The 18550-nt window shown below is 43.6% G+C and overlaps 1 long non-coding RNA gene across 2 annotated transcripts in view; it reads left to right on the plus strand.

Moving 5' to 3' along the window:
- The window catches only part of LOC126975527 (uncharacterized), a 169522-nt gene that overhangs the window by 44767 nt on the left and 106205 nt on the right, over window positions 1-18550 (plus strand). The gene's annotated exons all lie outside the window — the stretch shown is intronic.

The raw sequence follows: 18550 nt of genomic DNA on the forward strand, positions 1-18550 counted from the left end.
GAGTTGTTAGTATTTTAGTTAAGAAAACTGTAATTAAGAGACCTTTTAACAAATTATGTATTTTATTAAGGAAGCAATGATTTGCAATATTTTTGTATTTTTATAGGGATTTAAGTTATTATTAGTATTATAGTATAGATCAAATGTTTTGTGTATAAATTGTAGGAAATGTTTTAAGTTCATATTGTTTACATTGCTTATTTTCATTTTGTTTAAATTTAAAACCCTCGCTCAAGGTGGGTAGATTTAAGATAATAAGGACATTTTCTCAATAAATGTCCTTGGTGGGCGGTATGTTCACGACAGATCGCTTGATCGTTTTGATTAGTTCTATAAGTTCATCATAGGTGGCGGTATGTAAAATTAGTTAGTTCTTAAAACGCACTATTAATAATTTTCGCAAAATGTCTAGTATGTAAAATAATTATAGTTCAATTAGTGAGAGAGCTCGATTGCCTTCGTGTGCTGAGTCTGCTAGCGACTCGCACCGGCGCTCGGGCCCTTATAGTGTTTCAGTATACTGTGCTACTTTGTACAGAAACCTTGTTTTTGCCACGGTTGGTGTTCTGGGTAAACACGACACCCCCTCCGGTCTGGGTCCGGTCTGCCTCCTGAGGCAAACCCCGGGAACCAGCCCGGTGGGGTGCTGGCGTGCCAGCACCTCCGCTTGGGCCGCGCATAAAGGCAAGGCAAAAAAAATAAAAATAAAATAAAAAAAACAGCATGCCACCACCAATCCTGCCGCTGATGTCACAGCGACGCGCGGTTTTGTGCGGTCGGCAATCTCCGGCCTTGAGGCCGGGCTGGACGCAATGATAGCGTCCGGCCAAGCCACCCTCGCTGCTGGCGCAACGAGGCGCCCCGAAGCCGCTCAAGCGGGTCCTTCAACGGGAGCCGGTGAAGCGACCTTCGCAGCGAGTCCGCTGACGCCGTCACCGGCTATGGAATCGTTACCGTCCATCGTCCGACCAGCAACGCCCAGGCGACGACAGGCGATGCCCACGACTGCCGCTACGCTTATTCCTGCCGTACGCACGGCGACGCATGCAACGGCGAATCATACCGCGCAAGCGCCTCACCCACGTCAGCCACGATATCCCGCCACGCAGCCAGGTATACTCGTGGGGCGTTTCCCCTCGCCTCCTCATAGAGGAGAACACAAAACCTCGGCACGAACACCACCGAGTATGCCGACCCTGTCGCCAGGCTCTCCGATGGAGACCGCGACAAGCCCAACATACGCGGCTACTACCGCGTCCAAAAAGACGCCGACGACGGGCGACGTCACCGCATCCGCCGCCTCCGCCACCGCTACCGCTGCGACCGCCGCCACCACCTCAGCCACTCCGACCACCAAAGCGACCAGTCGCTACCCACCGCTGATTTTGGAGGTGCTTCCCGACTGGCCGACGCATTTCCGGGAGCTCAAAAAGCTACTCGGCCACACACCTAACGGACGCCCGTATGGCAAAGGCGTCCGCTTCATCCCCAAGTCGGACCAGGAGTTCCGCCACATCCAGCGCTACCTCACGCAGCTGGAAAGTGTCGCTGGAATCTCCTGGTTCTGCTACTCGCTCCCCGCGGAGAGGAGCGTTAAGGTAGCAATACGGGGCCTGCCAGCAAACACAGAGCCGGCACAAGTGGACGCGGAGCTGCGTGAGCTCGGATACGTCCCGGAGCACGTGCGCACGATCCCCGCGCGCCCAGGCAGACCGGGATGTCTGATGTTCGTGCAACTCCAGCGTACGCCAAATCTCATCCCGGGTATATATGAGGTGCACGAGCTCCTCTGCATGCCCGGGATCACCATCGAGGCGTGGCGCGGCAGAAAGGGACCAGCGCAGTGCCATCGCTGCCAGCAGTTTCGGCACTCCTCGCACAACTGCCACCGGCCCATTGCCTGTGTGCGGTGTGGGGACAACCATCCTGCACGAGAGTGCCAGCGCCCCAGGGAGGACCCGCCGACTTGCGCCAACTGCGAAGGCGCGCACACGGCGAACAACGCAAACTGCCCGGTGTTCCGCAAAGAGACGCGCAACCGCCGGGCGGGCACCATCGCACGCACCGCCTCAACAGCGCGCGCGTATCCTCCCACTGCCCACGCATTAGAGGCCGACGCGCCCGGCTCGCTCATGGCTGCCGCCAACCAGCCACGGCAACCGGTTAAACGCCGACGCAAGCGCGGGAAACGCGCCCAAGCGCGCCAAGGCGCCCTACCTGCCGCACCACCTACTGCGACACGCGCTGCTGCACCCGCCGCACTGCAGCCTACCGAGCGCAGTACGAAATCGTTGGACCATTTCGTACTGCCACTGCCCACCGTGGTCGCCGCCCCCGCAGGGGGGACGAAGGCGAAGCGAGTGACGCCGCTGGACCCGCGACTCACCAAAGTTATCAGCACATTGAATCATGTGCTGATAGCCATCCAGGAGCAGCGTGACCCTATTCCGCTGATCCTGGGTTGCATCACGGAGCTCTGCACCTTTTATGGCTGAGCTCCGCATCGTGTTTTGGAACGCCGACGGGCTTTCATCACAAAAAGCCCGTCTCTTCAAGACTTTGCTTTCTCAGCGTCGAGTGGACATCGGCCTGATCAGCGAGACTCACCTCAGACCGGTAGACAAGTTGAAGGTTTCCGGATACTACGTCTACCGGGAGGACCACGCCTCGCCGATCGGGACTGCTTACAGGGGATTAGCAGTCTTGGTCCGTCGGAACGTCATTCACCAACTGCTGCCAGTACCTCAACTGCAGACGTCGTACGCCCTAGGCGTGGAGATCTATATCGAACATCAGCCCACCCGTGTGTTCGCTTTCTACAAGCCGCCGCAGAACCGACTCGCAGTGGCTGATGTCCACACCTTGTTGGACTCGCTGCTGCCCACGATTGTCACGGGCGACTTCAACGCGAAACACACGGCGTGGAACTCCAATATCGTGAGCCCAGATGGCAGACGCCTCCTGGACGACGCAGATCGCCACGGTTACCAGGTGCTAGGACCAGAGGTCCCGACGCACTACCCGTACTGTGCAGCCCACATGCCAGACGTCCTTGACATAGCCGTCACGTGCGGCCTAGCTGCCGCACCGTCGTTAGACGTTCTGGATGACCACCTCATCTCCGACCACCAAGCAGTCCTCTTGACGCTGAAGACAACCCCGATGACGACATCGCTGCCTTCTCCGAAGCATCGCCAGGACTGGCGAATCTTCGCCGAACAGATGGCCGAACATTCGCCATCCTTTAGAGTAGAGAGCCCTGCAGACGTTGATCGACTCGCCACGGACCTCAGCGCAACAGTGTCCAATGCGCTTCGAGAGTCCAGACTCGACGCTGCATCTACTCGTAGACAACCCCAGCTCTCTGCCTACATACAAGCGATGATCGAGGAGAAGAGGAAGCTGCGAAGGCAATGGCAAAACCTGCGGTGCCCGACCATGAAGACGCGGCTGAACGCTCTGGCTGCCAAGATCTCAGACGCACTGGAGACAGTTGCAGACGAATCCTGGCACTCCGCTATTGAGCGAGCCGGTGACGACTGGTCTGGCATGCACCGCCTCTGCCGCCAACTCTCCGGGAAGCCCTCCCCGATTAGACCCCTCATGGCCAGTGACGGAACCCCACGTTACCGAGCTGAGGATCGAGCGGAGATATTTGCGGACTACCTGGAGACGCAGTTTACACCCAACCCGACCGCAGATGTGCAGCACGTAGAGACCATCGCGCGACATGTGAAGAACTACTTCGAGTCGCCGATAGTACCGACAGAAGACCCCGTCGTGTTCTCCCCCGGACAAGTCCAAAGGATGATTCGGCGAACTAGACTGCGCAAAGCACCCGGCCCTGATCGAGTCACCAACGAAGCCCTGCGTCACCTACCTCCGCGAGCAATCGCGACGCTGACGCGGCTCTTCAACGGAATCCTCCGTACCGGGCACTTTCCATCATCGTGGAAGCTCGGCCGAGTCATCCTGATTCCCAAGCAAGGCAAGAACATCATGCTGCCTGGGAGTTACCGTCCCATCACTCTTCTATCCACCACCTCGAAAGTCTTCGAGAAGCTACTGTTGCTGCACATCACGCCGCATCTTCAGCCACGCGACGAACAGTTCGGTTTCCGTGCCGAACACTCCACCACTTTACAAGTGACGAGGGTACTGCACCATCTCGCTACCGCCTACAACAAGCGAAAGCAGTCTGTTGCAGTATTCCTCGATATGGAGAAGGCGTTCGATCGCGTCTGGCACGCCGGCCTCGTGTACAAGCTGTCCACGCCTACTACTCCCCGCCGAGTAGTTAAGACTGTGGACTGACTGTAGACCACCTTTTTGGAAGACAGACGTTTTCAAGTGGCGGTTGAAGACGCTCTGTCCACGGAGCGCCCCATCCGAGCTGGTGCTGCCTGTCGCCCGTCTGCTACAGCAGATACACGGACGACATTCCAGTCGCCGACGGCCATTTTAGCGCTGTATGCTGACGACGCGGCGTTCATTACCACCTCGCTGAATGTCCCGCATGCAGCGCTGAAGATGCAGCGAGCACTGGACGCGATTCCCACCTGGCTGAAGGACTGGAGACTCAAGGTCAATGTGGCGAAGACTCCATAGACTCCTCAGAGATTTCCATCGGGCGGGCGCGCCTATTGCCGCCCCCGGTGTCACTCATGGGCGAGACCGTCGTATGGTCCCCGAAGGCCAAATACCTCGGCGTGACCATCGACAGGACACTCCCGATGCGGCCCCATGTTAAGAACGTGGTTGCCCAGACGCGCGCCGCACGGAACGTTCTCCGACCCGTGCTGGCGTCCCACCTGCCTCTCCGTACGAAGTTGTGCGTATACAAGGCGTACGTTCGCACGCGACTCACCTACGCTGCCCCCGCCTGGTTTGCGCTGACAAGCGAGACGGGTCGCAAGTCGCTGCGAGTGCAGCAGTCGCTGACGCTCCGCACCATCTCCGGAGCACCACGCTTCGTACGAAATCAGGTCATCTCCAGAGACCTGCGCATGGAGAGCCTGGACGACTTCGTTCGTCGCCTGAGCACCTCTATGTTCGCGCGCGCCGATGGAGCGCGATCCCTGCATTTGCGTGGCATCGCGCCATACCATCGACGACCGCCGGACAGAAGAGGACTACCACGTGACCTAGTCTCCTAGGACACGACTGCTTCCTCGCCGCTGGCTGATGGGCGCTCACCGGTACACTACCGGCGGGCTCGACCTCGCTGAGCGGCGGGCGCAAGCTAACCACGGACCTACAAACCGGCTGCAGTCCGCAGATCGCTCACGACACTACGCGGGCTTGATCGCACTGTAGCAAGATACCACCGGACATGACACCACGGACCAACCGGTCCCACCCAGTGCCCCGTCTGTAGTTGCAGGCGGCGTTTATGCTACTGAAAGGGGCCATCGCCCCAAACAGTTACCCCGAGGCCCGTAAGGACCTACGCGGAAGACCCACCAGAGTTCAATTAGTAATAAAATTTTTGATAGTACAAGGCTGGTTTAATTAGCTAAACCCCTCAGTGCTTTTACCGCGAATCGGGAGTGGTAGTTAAAGTGTTCCCCTAAAGGGTCACTTTTCGTTCAACTACAGTGAAGAATATATTATCAATTTTTTTTTTTTTTTTTTTTATTATAAAAGTAATCAACAGCGTACACAACAATTATTTTTACAAAATTAACCTAGGTTTTACATAAAGCCACTAAGGATTACATAAATTTTAAATTATAAAAAGAAATCATATATTAACAGAATAGACTTAAAAATGTACTATATAGTATACTAACAAATAAAAGATTACAATAGCGCGCGCGTGTCTGTGTGTGTGTGTGCGTGTGTGGTGTGTGTGTGTGCGTGTGTGGTGTGTGTATGCGTGTGTGGTGTGTGTGTGTTTGTGTGTGTTGCGTTACCTATTATTGTTATTTTTTACGATGATGTTTTATTATTTCTGTTTTTAACTTAATTTTTGATAAGTGAAATACGTCAAACTCAGCGTACTGTTTATTATAAATTCGTGACAGACGCGGAATTATGGAATTTTGGGCATAATTTGTATTAGGTTTGGGAACATGTAAAAGGCGCGTGTGACGCGATTTTAAAGATTGAGCGTTTAATGAAAGGGCTGACAGTAGACTAGGACAGTCGATGGAGCCACTCAAAATTGCTTGCAGAAGTAACATGTCACTTTGATTCCTTCTTTGTTCCAGTGTGTCGATACCATAGTGAGAACACGCTTCCTCATAACTGTTGAATTCTTTAAAATCTTTAAAAGTTAAGTATTTAATAAACTGTTTCTGTATGGTTTCAAGCCTTTCGATATGTATAATATATTCCGAGTCCAGACATTACATGCGTATTCAAGAATACTCCGGACGTACGCAAAGTAAAGTAAAAAAGTAAAGTAAAGTAAAGTAAAGGGTCACTCGTTTTATGAAACCTAGTTGTTTGAAAGCTCTATTTGCTTATCAACGTGCTCATTCATTGAAAACTTAGCATCGATTTGGATACCCAGGTCTCTAACCGCAGTCACTCTGGGTATACATGTGCCATTAATTTTGAAGCTAAATTCAATTATATTTTTTTTACGAGTCAGAGTAATATGATGGCACTTTTTAACATTAACTATAATTCTGTTCCTTGCGTAGTATTCTGTCAATGCATTTAGGTCATGTTGTAGTTTATGACAATCGTCAAGTGAACGTATTTTGACAAATATTTTTGTGTCGTCAGCGAACATTAAATACTGTGCAAGGTGGAAGCAACTTCCAATATCAAATAGGTAAGCGTTATATAAAAGCGGACCTAGAATGGACCCCTGTGGTACTCCTGAGGGTATTATTACAAAGTTACTTCTAGCACTACCCGTCACAACTGCTTGCATACGGTTCTTAATGTATGAAGTAAACCACCGAAGTAAGCTCCCATTTACGCCTAGCACGCTTAGTTTTTGCAGTAGAATTACGTGATCTACTCGGTCAAATGCTTTTTCGAAATCCGTGTAGATCACATCCACTTGATATTTCTCGTCCATGCTCTGTACTACGTAATCCGTAAAAACAGCTAAATTTGTAACGGTAGAACGGTTCTTCATAAATCCGTGCTGCTCGTAGGGAATAGATCTAGTTATAATGGGGCATATGTATCTATAGACAACTGTTTCGAATAACTTACTCATTGCGTTCAGAATCGATATGGGCCGGTAATTCTCTATTTGGGCTCTTGATCCGCTTTTATGTAACGGTAATATAAGTGCTTCTTTCCACACATCAGGGAAACTACTGAAGACGTTAATGGAGAGATTAAATATTATGGATAGCGGTAAGGCTAAATTGTTAGCACACTTATTTAAAAAATCGGTGGGATTCCATCACTGCCAGCTCCCTTATTAGTTTTTAAAGCTTTAAGCAATTTACGAACCTCATATACACTTATAGTAATTTTGCAAATGGTTTCATTATGATTCAAGTTTAGAGAACTTGGTTCATCGTACGAGTTTGCTGGTTTTACAAAGATGCTCTCAAAGTATTGACTGAATCCATTACAAACTGAAGTTTCACCTGTGTAAGTACTATTACCAAGTGTAAGCTTAGTGGGGTATCCTTGTTCGCTGTTTCTAAGGGATTTAGTATAAGAGAAGAGAAGTTTAGGATCTTTACGAATGAAGCATTGCATACGCTCAGTGTAGTTTTTGTAACACCTGCTCTGTACGAGTTTTTGGCGAGCCCTGAGCATATCAAACTCGTCGTAATCACGAGGATTTTTATCTTTTTTCCATTGTCTGTGCTTTTGAAGCTTCTCTTGCACTATATGAATTAGAGACTTAGAATACCACACAGGGAAATTAGTTTTATGTTTAACTTTAACTGGTATAAATTTAATTATTGTTTCGTTTAGAATGGAATAAAAAAGTTTAATTGTTTCATTAATTGAATCAGCTACTAGTAATTCGTGCCAATGGATTTGTGATAAGTATTCATTTATTTTGATATAGTCCCCATTATAGAAATTGGGCCTATTGACGGGTTTCTGACGAATATTACGAATAAGTGAGTTCGAGAGATTAAATTCTAGACATGGATGATATACATCTTCTGTAACGAGGGGAGTAAGGCAGTGCTGAACTTCAAAGTCAATGTTGCTAAATAATAGATCTAAGGTGTTTCGCTTACTGTTCGAGATAGTGTTTTGTTGTTTCAAACCAGAGAGGTTACAAATATCTAAAATATTTACAAAAGCATTTTGCAATTCCACTGGGCCACGTTTTTGCAGTGTAGGTCCGGAGTCAGTCCACGTGACATTTGGTAAGTTAAAATCGCCACATAAAATGAAATAGTCATTGGGATGGGTTGCCAAAACTTCTGCGAGTCGAGAATAGATTGATTCGAGTCTTGTAGGTAACTCTGAGTCAGGTGGTGCATATACTAATCCGATGTTGGGGTTCCCCGAAATTTTGAGAGTTTCAGCTGGTATAGTTGCCCACAAGGATTCGACGCCAGGACAGGCCCACTCGCGTTGATGTTGGACATGCATCTTCTTAGAAGCACATAGTAGGACTCCCCCTCCCATTTTTTTAGTAGATGTTCCCTGGTTTCGGTCACAACGTAAAATGTCATATCTATTGTCACAGATCTCACTATCATAAATACCGTTAGTCAGCCATGATTCTGTTATTAAAATTATGTCATAATCGTGGTTAAGTATGTTTTGTCTAAATTCATTTGTTTTAGTGCGTAAGCCACGCACATTTTGGTATAGTATTTCTATTGTATTAGCGCCCTTGCGTGTGCAATAAGTACCAAAATATAGAAAAATTATATATGTATAATATGGACAGTAATGTAAGTAAGTTAAGATAAGCTAAATTGTACGGATACTTAAGGTAACATTTGCTTGATGTTCGAAACGGAATAATTTTGATGTTTCTTTTAAAAGTAGAATGGGTGTGGTAACAATATTGTTTAATGTCTGATTTGTAAAGTTGGGTGCGAGTTAAAAAAGAAATATATTTTGTGTAAGAGATAATAAAGTGTGTATGTGTTAATTTATGAATGTAAGTGTTAGTGTATTGAGTGTGATAAAGTAGGAGTTTATTATGTTGTGGAATATTACAAAAAACGCTAGTAATCTTGAGCAACAAGAAAATACATATAACCAAATTAACTGTAAAAAGATAACTCAAAAATAGTTTAACGCACATAGTCACTTTATCTTGGCTAAATCCTTTTCGAGACGAATGTAAAGGGCCGCCGATTCTTCGTTTTTTCTTAAAAAGATGTGACAATTCCTAACCCAAACAAACTTGTACGCTTTCTCCTTTGCTAAATTTTTAGTTGTTTTTAATAACTGTTTGTTTTCAGGGGTTAGGTGCTCGTTTACGAAAAATTTTTTCTCAGTTCCACCGATGCCTATATCTCTGGTGCAGATGCCCTTTTTGTTTTTCAGGCCAGAGAGTATTTTATCTTTGTAAAGACGGTCCGCTAGCTTGGCTACAATGGGTTTAGGTCTACCAGCTATGGCTTTCTGAGGCTGGACGCGATGTGCAAAGTCAATATCCCCACGGTTAAGCACCACGCCAGCGTATTCAGCAATTTTCAGTACTAAGTCGACAGGCGATTCACTACTGGTTTGTGGCAACCCTACAATTTCCAGGTTATTCATTCTCGCCTGTTGCTGCTGTCTACAAAACTGTGAACGCAGTTCCAATAGTTGATCCTCCGACACGCTGATACGTTCCTGCAGTGTACGTACGTCACTCTTAAGATGGTCGTTTTCGTCCTGAAGTTGACTATAGGACGTCTGCAACTGAGACATTTGTGAAGATAACGAAGCTATTTCATTTTTTAATTCGGTGAAGATAGTAGCTTTTAATACTTCAATAATTTCATATTTAATCGACTGCAGCTTGGCGTCTAGAATGTTTTTCAAACGATTAATTATTAGGTTTGCATCCTTATCTATCGAGGCTGCAGGGACATCGCATACAGACACTGAGATGTCGGAATTGGCGGCTACAGTTCGCGCAGTTTTGTTTATTTTTTCTACTCGTACTGGTGTGTTACTGTTATCTCCACCTTTTCGCTCATTTGCCACGCATTTAGGGCACTTCCACTGCGTTCGTGCGGATGTTTAGTCGCCAGTAAATCGTACACATTCAGAGTGGTATATGTGGTTACAATTGATACATTTTATGCGTTTCATCGTCACACTAATGTGTGCTTGGCACGCTTCACAAGTTGCAACCATTGCAAATTTCGTTCACAATTATTTCCAAAGAAATATAAATTGAAGAAAAAAATGTGAAACGCGCGGCGAGATTCGAACCAGGTTCCGCGTCGAGCTAGTCGTTGTAGTTACCAACCGGCCGCGGAACGTATTACTATAGCGACGAATTAATAGAGGCGTATTAAGTTTTGAGCGATATTGCGTGACAGCATTAGCAGATTATTTTATAGGTACCCACATTTATTTATTAATGCTACCAAATTCGTCGTCACTGGACCGTGAAGTTTTTACACTGATTTTAGTACTTTTTCAAGATACTATGATCAAAAAACACTGATCACCACACTATTTAAATGGTTAACTTTGAGCACTTAACACTTTTAATGTAATTATAGCAGTTAGTTCGTTGATTTAAAATTTTAAATACAGGAGCTATCGATATACGTCTACTCTGTTAAATGTCAGATGACAGATCACAGATTTAAAAATTATCTCCAAAATTTTAGATTTTTTGACATATTTCAGGAACGTAATTTAAATCTGGCATTTATAAAATTTTATGACACTTTCTGTCTATTCTATAAGCTATGCTTTCCACTAATAAAAATTAAATTGAGAAATAACAGCAATAAGTGGATAACAAAGGGATTAAGATTAAGTTGCAGTACTAAGCGAAATTTACGATACCGTTATTACCAAATGAAATCGGATATAAATAAATCTAATTATTTAAAATACTCCAAAATTTTGCGTAATTGTATACACAAGGCACAGAAAAATTGCAATATTCATTATTTGAATAAAAGTAAAAATAAATGTAAATCAACTTGGAAAATTATAAAAAACCAGTTAAATTCTCAGAGTAGACGTACCGAAATTGATTCACTTACACTAGGTAATCAAACAATAATAGACCCTACCCAAATAGCTACATCTTTCAATGACTACTTCAATAATATTGGTATACTCAATGCAAATCAAAATCAATGCTGTCAAAATCCATTCAACATTAGTCAGAATCCCTCTTCTATGTACCTGAGACCCATATCTGAACCGGAAGTATATACACAAATTATGTCTCTAAATAATACCACTGCAGAAGGATATGACCAGACATGTTCAAAAGTAATAAAACAATGTCAAGCAGAATTGGTACCCGTTCTGACATTTAATTAACATATCCTTTTCTTGTGGTTCTTTTCCTGAAGAACTTAAAATATCCATAATTAGCCCCCTATTCAAGAACGGAGATAAAAATAACATTGAAAATTACAGACCCATTACTCTCATACCTATCATATCAAAAATCTTTGAGAAATGTATGTGTTTACAGTTAAAGGAGTTCAGTAATAAATTTCATTTAATTAAAGATGAACAATTTGCCTTTCAGAAAAATAGATCTACTAATGATGCAATCTATTCTTTATCACACTCAATTGCTCAAAATATTGACACAAAAACATTGACTACAGTATTGTACGACATGTCAAAAGCTTTTGATAGAGTGTCCCATGACTTATTATTAAAAAAATTAGAGGCATATGGAATACGGGAGCTTGTGTTACATTGGTTCCGATCATATTTAAAAAATAGGAAACAAAGTGTAATTATTACTCGGACTAATAAAATTAGTGAGAAAGAAACATACAAATCTGAATATACATTTAACCAGTGTGGTGTACCTCAAGGAAGTGTCCTGGGGCCAATTCTATTTAAGTTTTACATAAAAAATGTATCCGTGCGATTTGTGGGGTAGGTCCGTACGAATCGTGTAGACCGCTGTTTATTAAACTGAAATTGTTAACCTTGCCGTGCTTATACATTTACGAAATAAGCATTTTTGTAAAGAGGCATAAATATCTTTTCACCACTGCCAAGGAAATGTATGACCGCGATAACAACGATATCCAAATAGACTTGTTTACAAAAAAGCACCCAGGACTACTTTGTTTACTAAAAATTGTCATGCCATGTGTATTCAAATATTTAATAAACTTCCCAATACTATTAAAATGTTGAATATCGGTCCTTTTAAAACAATTATATCAATGGCTAATTAGTTACAATTGTTATGCTGTATCCGACTTTTAAATTTGTGATTTTCTTTTTTTTTATAATCTTGTTTAACTTTGACTACATAATATGTATATGACATGTATATTTTGTGTAGATGCTAATGTAATGTAACAATGAAATATTATGTGCTGTAATCTTAGAATTTTATTATTATATAATGACATGGAGGTAATGTAATTTGCATGCCCTTTTTGGCTAATGTGTTGATTCGTATAGAATTATTTTGTTAACTTGTATACACACATTATGCAAATAAAAAATTATTATTATTATTACCGATGGGTGGCAGATCACAGCCCTGGTTCGATGCGTCAGTTAAAGCAGCATCTGAATGCAAAAAACAGGCGTATCGAACTTGGGTTGCGGCGCTGGGCACAAAGGATCCGAACTGCAAAGTTCTTAAGAGGAAATATATCCGTGCCTCCAGATTTTTTAAGCGGCAAATCGCCCGTGCGATGTCAAAGCACGTCGTCAAAATCGGCGAGCAGGTTTCCATTTACCCGACCGGAACACGCAAGTTCTGGTCGTTATCGAAAGCTGCTCTCGGTAACTTCAACCAGCCGTCCATGCCGCCGTTGCACATGAGGAATGACACCCTGGCCCATATGGCAAAAGAGACTCTCCTGTGCGCTCTTTTCGCCTCCAACTCGACTCTTGACGACAACGGAAAAACACCGCCGACCATCCCGCGGTGTCAGAGCTCTATGCCTGAAGTACAGTTCAGACAGAAAACTGTTAGGCGAGCTCTGTTTTCGTTGGACGTCAGGAAGTCGAGCGGTCCGGATGGCATTTCAACAATCGTGCTTAGAACGTGTGCCCCTGAGTTGACGTCGGTGCTAACGCGTTTATTCCGGCACTCTTATTCCAAAGAAGACTACGCGTCCCTGACTCATGGAAGTCAGCCCTTGTCCATCCGATCCAAAAAAAAAGGAGACAGTTCGGATCCGGCAAACTACAGGCCTGTTGCTATAACCTCCCTGCTCTCTAAAATCATGGAGAGCATAATTAGCCGCCAACTTTTGGTATACCTAGAGGATCACCAGTTGATCAACGACTTACGGCTACGGATACGGCTTTCGCCATGGTCGGTCGGCAGGTGATCTTCTGGTATACCTAACACATAGATGGGCGGCGGCTATTGAGAGCAAGTGGGAAGGCCTGGCAGTTAGCCTGGATATAGCAAAGGCCTTTGATCGTGCATGGCACAAGGCGCTCCGCTCTAAACTTCCATCATTTGGGCTTCCCGAGAGCTTATGCAAGTGGACCTCCAGCTTCCTCACTGGGCGGAGCATACAAGTCGTTGTCGACGGTTTTTGCTCGAATCCCAAGCCCGTGAACGCTGGAGTGCCCCAAGGCTGTGTGCTATCTCCCACGCTGTTTCTTCTGCATATCAATGATATGTTGGACACCGCCAACATGGTGATGCCGTATACACGGGCCATGCAGGTCTCTCTCGGGAAAACATCGACGAGTGCCGGGAGAAACTTGTGTCTTCTATCGAGTCCTCTCTCGAGGAGGTCGCGGAATGGGGTAAATTGAACCTTGTCCAATTTAACCCCCAGAAGACTCAAGTTTGCGCGTTTACCACTAAAAAATTTTTTTTGTAACATTTGTCGTAACACCGCTCTTCGGTAACACTTCCCTCAAAGCCTCGCCTAGAATCGGAATACTGGGTCTCGAAATCGCTCTACAAAGCGCAGGTCCGGCCACACATGGAGTATTGCTGTCATCTCTGGTCTGGCGCACCCCAGTATCAGCTCGATCCATTTGACCGCGTGCAACGCAGAGCAGCTCGAATTGTCGGGGTCCCAGTGCACTGTGAACGGCAGGATCACTTGGCGTTGCGTAGAGACGTCGCTTCATTGTGTGTCTTCTACCGCATTTATCACGGGGAGTGTTCCGAAGAGCTGTTTAACCTGATTCCTCCCTCCGAATTCCACCTTCGCACGCCACAAATTAGGATATCATCCCCACCATCTGGTTGTGTGGCGGTCCTCCACAGTGCGGTTTTCAAGGAGCTTTCTTCCACATACTACAAAGCTGTGGAATGAGCTTCCTTGTGCGGCGTTTCCGGGACGATACGACATGGGTAAGGTACCCAAAAAAGGCGCGTACACCTTCGTTAAAGGCCGGCAACGCTCTTGTGATTCCTGTGGTGTTGCAAAAGAATGTGGGCGGCGGTGATCACTTAACACCAGGTGATCCGTACGCTCGTTTGTCCTCCAATTCCATAAAAAAAAGGCGCTATAGTCCTAGAAAGCAACATTTTTGAAAATCTACTTAAAATACTTCTACAAATACTACGGTTCCAATTTTTTGACATGTTTATCTTCATTTCTTTATCTAAATTATCGCAGTTTCGTAAACACGATTACGAAAAAAAATGTCGATAGATATACTTTTTGAAAAATAGTCTTTTTTATTTGAATTGTTTTATATTATCATAAAACTGTGATAGCTATAAACACAAAACTTATTTTATTCGATAGTTTATTAGTATTTATAAATTTTCTTCGCGGGTTTTATCAATACACTTTGTGAATTATTTTATATTAATTTTTTTCATAATAAACCTTACCAAACGCGACGCCTTGGTTGCATGCTCGGCGCTCGCTCATGTCAGCAGTACGCCCGTGACCACTGTGAAGGAAGGTACTGTGTTCGTGTCTCTCGGGCTCACATTACGTAAGATTTTAGCAAACAAGTACAAAGCGGGAATCACAGTAAAAAAATAATGATGATGCGACAGCGTATTTGTTAAAATATATAGATGGAAATGGAAGTCGGAAAGTACTTAAATAAAATTTACGTAATATTATTTTGAATATTATGCCACGCGGGATCTTTGTATGTATGTACTTTAGGCAAGTTAGAAATCCAAGTGGCCGCCGCGCAAAATTATGATTTCAACAATATGGATATCGTATCCGAGGTTCCCGAGGGTGCAGAAAATGATTTTGGGACTATTTTTTAAATCCAAGATGGCCGCCGCTCAAAATTATGATTTCAGCAACATGGATGTCGTGTCCGTGGTTCTCGAGGGTGCAGACAACGATTTTGGGATCATTTTTGAAATCCAAGATGGCCGCCGCGCAAAAATATGATTACAACATTGTGGGTATCGTATGCGAGGTTCTCGAGGGTGCAGAGAACGATTTTGTGATCATTTTTGAAATCCAAAATGGCCGCCGCACAAAATTATGATTTCAGCAATATGGATGTCGTGTCCGAGGTTCTCGAGGGTGCAGAGAACGATTTTGTGATCAACAACAACATAATGTTGTAATCATAATTTTGCGCGGCGGCCATCTTGGAATAAAAAAAAAACCTGCACGATACAAGGCTAGTAGGGAAGATGTTCTACTTACTAGCGGCCGCGCGCTAATCCTGCAAGATACAAGGCTAGTAGGGAAGCCCGGGAGTAAAAATTACTCTTCCTCAATCGGTGTCAATCGCTCTCTACCTTGAACAAAAACGTCTCAAATTTCCGTGACGTTATTTTCCGTTTCATTTGTAAAAAAAATAGCCTCATGCGCCTAAAGAAGTTTCACTTCAAAATGCATAAAAATGTCACAGGATTTCGTACTCTTGCGCAACCGTTTTTATAAAATATTACGCGGTCCTTCCGGGGTGGGGTCGCTGACCCGCGTCGCTCGGCTAGTGTCTCAATCATTCCCGCGTCGAACGCTATAGATAAATACGTTCGAGTGATTTTTGCCTAAAGTGTTGGGAAAACCTCGCCTTAAGGTGTATAATAAAATTTTGTAAATTAATTTGTGTGATGTGAAATAAAAATATGTCTATGTCTAAAAATGGGGAGAAAGTTACATAGTTGTGATTTACTCTTCAACTCATACGTTTACACAAATATTTAATTGATTTTTTTAGTGTTTTTTTAACTTCTAATATTCTAATCTATATTTATAATATCTATTTATACACTAATAGGCTAACCTGATTTATACAAATGTTTTAAGTTTTTTTAAGTGTTAATTTCGCCAATATTTGTCTTCATGTATGTAAAATATTAAAATTATTATTGTTTCCGAGTAATATGTGATCGCTTGAATGTGTTAGAGCAATAAAAATAAAACACAAAAATAACATGTTTACATTGTTGAATGAACAAACAAATTTGGTCCCTTCACCATTGTTACAGATCTCTTCCGGGGATAATGCGTCACAACAGCCGACCAATCACAGCGCGTCATTTCATGGAACGAGGGTATTAAATAGCGGTCTCCGGCTCATTTAATTCAGTCTCGTGCGGAGTTTGGCGAGTCAACTTGTCCTGAGGATGCCTCGTGTAGAAGCAAAACACGTGTCGAATTGCTTAAAGACAAATATTGGCGGAACTAACGGTTAAGAAAACATTAAACATTTGGATAATTATGGATTTCCGCAAAGTTACGCCTACTTCAAACATAAATTAACCTGATTTAGATGAAATTTGGTGTGCAGAAAAGCTTAGACCCCGGATTTTTGAGGAGGCCTTTTTGTGTTTTTGTTAATGTCTTTCATCCTGAAACAATGTTGTTTCTAAGGGATAATCCATAAACTACGGGGAACACCGCGGAGCCGTTATTTTTGTTAATATAATATGAGGATGAATGATGACAAACGATGCATACAAAATATTTACTTATTTATGCCTCTGTGAAATAAATGAATAAAAATAAATAATATTTCAGATAATTTTTTTTCATTGTGTTTTATTTTTAAATTAAGATGCGAACAAACATGCAATATGAGACTGAATGATGTATTCTAAGCATTCGTGACTTTAAATTTATTAAGTTTTGTTGTTTTGATAGTAAAATTGTATTAAAGTGATCTATAATATAACCGTCACTTTCATTTTAATTTGCAGCATCAGTCCGTGAAGATGGAGCGTTAATTAATACAATTAATAATAATAAGCAGTGAAGAAGAACACATCAAAATATTGACGTTTTCTAGTGTTTCGTATTTGTTAGCACAAAGTTTCTTGATTTCAACGCTTTTAGTTCCGTGTGGCACATAAATTTCCCAAACATGCCTATTAGTTGTTTGGCATTAGGGTTATCATTGTAAACACTATGCATACGTATAGCCCCAAAAATAAATTTGAGCGGCGGCCATCTTGGATTTCAAAAATGGTTCCAAACTCGTTCAAGGCACCCTCGAGAACCTCGGATATGATATCCATATTGTTGAATACATAATTTTGCGCGGCGGCCATATTGCACTTAAAAAATGATCCCAAATTATTTCTCTTAACCCTCGAGTACGATATCCATATTGTTGAAATTATAATTTTGCGCGGCGGCCACCTTGGTTTAAAAAAAAACCCCAAATTCCAATTTAATTTCAAAGTTTTCTTAAATCAGCTTTGTTAAATAACACAAAGTTGACAACCATACCGTACTATATTCTTAAAATCAATTTTATAAAATATTGCACAAAAAATGATTAAATACTCATTACTTGCTAACCTGGTATTATAGATCTTTGGTTATGTAATTTTGCGTTTATAAACTAGCAACTCCACCCTTACACAAAATAGTATGAAATAAAACAAAAAAATGGCATGCGTAGAAAGTACATATGTCAGAAGTGAAACTTCTTTGGAAAACTAATTTTTAAATCTCGTTTATATCAATTATCCTAATCTGTTCTCTAAACCAAATGTTTTTGTCAATATTAGAAATTGTTAGATGTTAAACCTGCACGATACAACGCTTGTAAAGAAGATGTTCAACTTTTTCGCATCCGCGCGCTAAGCCTGCACGATGCAAAGCTAGTGGGGAAGATGTTCTACATTTTCGCGGCCGCGCGCTGAGCCTGTACGATATAATTCTAGTAGGGAAGATGTACTAGTTACTCGCGGCCTAAACTAAACCTAAATGCTACAACGCTAGTAGCGAAATTGTTTTACTTACTAGCGGTGCCATGCGCTTCATGCTACGTTCGCCCTTTCTTACTCTATCTCAATCTCACTCTCCCTCTTCTTGGATAGAAATGTCCCACATTTTCGTTACACTTTATTGGCACATATAGACACTGGATTTAAAAAATTATCCCAAATTCGTTCTCGGTTCGAATCAGAGGTTCTCGAGGTGCACCCTATATCCATATTGTGGAAATCATAAATTTGCGCGGCGCGGACATCGCGGATTTCAAAAATGATCCCAAATTCGTTCGCTGCACTCTCGAGAACCACGGATTCGATATCCATATTGTTGAAATCATAAAATTGCGCGGCGGC

Source organism: Leptidea sinapis, chromosome 36 (assembly GCF_905404315.1).
Source record: "Leptidea sinapis chromosome 36, ilLepSina1.1, whole genome shotgun sequence".
In the NCBI taxonomy this organism is placed as follows: domain Eukaryota; kingdom Metazoa; phylum Arthropoda; class Insecta; order Lepidoptera; family Pieridae; genus Leptidea; species Leptidea sinapis.